A 3,559-nucleotide genomic window follows, 5' to 3' on the forward strand; every position below is an offset into this window, starting at 1 on the left:
CCTCAAGAAGGATGCTAAAAGATGCAAACAGCTTTGTCAGGAGGCCACAAAAGCACAGTAGAGTTTTAAGTAAAATGTTTCTGATGGTCCAAACAAAAGTATCTGTTTTTAGTATAAAACAGAAGGCCTCTGTCTGGTTAAAAAAGAAAAAATAATTCAACTCATAGAAATTAAAAAACCTCCACTTGTGACAAACTGTACCCTGTTTTTGCAAATTAATGCTTAAAACAACCTAACAATATCTACTAGAACATAATACATAATTATATTTCATAAGAATCAGTATATAGTGATGCATTCTATAAACCAGATAGGGCATGCCGTCTACAGGGGTTCATAAGCTATCTACATGTTGCTGTGTCTGAACTTAGTCTTGAGCCCCACTTGATGGGGCATAAGTGATATGTACATTTGGAAGACTACAGACAGCAGAACTCTCTACATGTGTTCTTATGCTGATGATATGACATATACTGCTCATGAATAATATACAGGGAGGAACTCGGACAACAATTAACCAAAGAGGAAAAAAAAAGTTTACACTAGTCAGCACTAATGTCAGAAGTGTATCTTCCTGTGCTAGAAAAACATTCACTGTCAGTTAGAATCTGACATTTCTGTTGTCGTGTGAGTTCAACCATCCAGAAGTCACTAAATAGATGTTGAATGAAAGCTATTTCATTTATGAAAATAGTGTGTAAAATCAAGCTGAATCATATTAAGGCCCGAAATATATTTTTGCATTTCTAATGCTAATTAATTCTATAAAAATGCCTGATTGCTATATAATTATGATTTTTAGAATTGCTTATTGGGAAATCCAATTAAAAATGCATTATATACCTCCTGGAATCTAGTAATTTACTAAAGTAGTAAATGTAGCTCAGTCACACAATGAAGGTGAAATGACCGTAAATTTTTCCTGTTATTATCTTAAGATTGTAGAATCAATTTTAAGTCATCAAACTTTTACTCAAATTATTGCAGTTTAGAAATCCCCATATTTAGAAACATATCAACTTTTTATATCTATACCTAAGATAACATAATTCAACAAGTTCAGTCAAAGACACTAAAATTGCCAGGCCTGTAAGAACAATATTTAATATAATGTGTATAATTTGTATCACAAAGGATAATGCTTATGCTGAAGTGTATCATATGTAAAAATGCTTATATGTTTTAATGTGAGTTGTGTGACATTTATATGACATAGTAAATGGATTTTAAAAACTGATGTTTTATATTATGCACATTTACAAACACCACATGTTGGACATCACTGTCCTGAAGGACCTAGAGAAGTCAAATCAAAGAATAAGACTGATTTTGGATCACAGGATCTGAAGTTTCTATGTATAACTCCTCATTTTTCTTGTTTTTGGCCCAGGGTAAGGCAGAGCCGCATGAAAAGGCAAGGGAACAGAATGCTGATCCTAACATGACTGGAAAGGACTGGAGAAAAGGAAAAAAGAGCAGTAGAAGGAACTGTGTTAGAAAACTTGATCATGGAATCACAGATCAAAGTATATGATAGAAATAATGGCCGTTGATCCATTCTGGGAGACAGCACTACAACTCACCAAGTACAGTCATTTGCTGCTCAATTATGTGTGCTGTGAGATAGGTAGGTGGCTGAACTTTTGAGTATAGGCATCTGGGAAGACACCAAATGTTCCATTTCCCAGTCTGGTTCCTAAAATCTGCTGTGTGGCCTTATACAAGGATAATATAGATGAATTCAAAGTTCTAAAGAACAAGGTCTTAACCAACCATGAACCATCAGATTGATTCTTGAGTGGGAAATTGTCTTCTGTACTTAAGAGTCCACGAAGATCTGAGAGTTGTTGAATATGACAATTGAAATGTCCTGTGTGGTAAGGCATCTTTATTCTTTCTCTTGACTGTTTCCTTAAAAACAAACAATGGTTTGTTTTGTATGTGTCAGAATTAAAACAAAAGTGAAATTAATGAAGCTAGACAATGACAGAAGAAATAAATCCCACCTCCATATAGGTGATATATTGTTGTTAGCTTTCTCTCGACGCCAAAGAGAAAGAATGTGTTCATTTCAATTAATAGAAAATTGGTCTCTAGAATGTGTTTCATAAAGTTAATTCTGGTAATTGAAATAGATACACTGACCTTAGCCTCTTACAAACATGACACATGAGAATAATTTATCCAAAGAAACTATCATCTCTTTGGGGCTTACAAATATAGGACTATTTACATACTCTATTTCCTTATCACCAATTGTTTATTAATTACTATATACTAATAAGCATAAACATAAACAAGTATGAATTTTTAAATGGGCACTCATTAACTCCCTCTAGACTGAGTATGCAATGTCATTTTACATGATACGTATTACACATGATCAAATGCTTCTTTTTGCAATTTTGTGTTAATTATTAAACTTAGAATTAACCATGTTGAATAATTATTAACATAATCCATTCACTGCTAGTATCATTTATGCATTTATAGCAAAGGCTACATTACAGAGTGGAAAACCTTATTACATTCAAATATCATTTATGTGCTTTAGGCTTCAAGCCTTTCAAATATCAGAGAAATAATTAACATATTCAAAAACAGTTTTAAAACTGCACTAATAAATGTAGTGAGAAAACAACAAAACTTTTGTTATTTTTTTGGAGCTCCTAAATCTTGCTGTATTTCAAACATTATTTTTAAAGTACAAAAATCCCCCATATTTAGAGAAGAGCAACTTTTCTCTATAAGACAATGGTTATAAAATTATTAAGTTTTGCTGCCTTATTGATGTAAAATGTATTCCCAAAGAGAAAATATTGCACTGGTGTTTTATTTATATCAATAAATTAAGGAAAACATATTTTGATAAATAATATGAAATCTGTATTTGATAATAGTATGATAAAGAATAAATATTAAGAATCTTTACCTAGGAATTTATTGTAGCAAGGCTATGTGCAGAATCCAGCTTTTCCATTAGCTGTTTAACTTCCAAAGAAGCTGTTAAAGAAGCAGAAAGATCCACAGCTAAGTGGACATAGACAGTGTTTTAGCAAATGAGTCCTGTAAATGAAAATATGAAGGTATAAGCAGGTATCAATTCAAGGGACTTACTGGCTGGTTTGTACACTTAAAGGATGGATTTCAAAGTTATTTCAAGGGCACTACTAGTTTTGCTCATGACAATGAAAAAGTTGGAAAAGCTTGAATCTGTAGAAACCTTACTCTTCTTTAAGAAGTGGATGATGAAGAAAAAGAAGGTACTACCAGACTTACCTTCAACCCTTTATAAAAATCTGAAATACCTGCAAAAATCTTACATGTATGAGGTATGAGTATACCTACCTCTGAGAATGTGGGTAAAACAGGAGGGAAACATAGTATCTAGCCCTGTTTGAAAATGTTTGCAGACAATAAGCTTATATAGCAAATAAATGTCTGTCTTCAAAGAGAGTACCAGAATAGTCATGAATTAAATGGTTCATTGGGAAGAATACAAATATACATTCCAATTCAAATATCTTACTGGTTACATATAGGGAAACTGACATGAATA

This window comes from Micromys minutus, assembly GCF_963924665.1.
Source record: "Micromys minutus genome assembly, chromosome: 6".
Classification (NCBI taxonomy): Eukaryota; Metazoa; Chordata; class Mammalia; order Rodentia; family Muridae; genus Micromys; species Micromys minutus.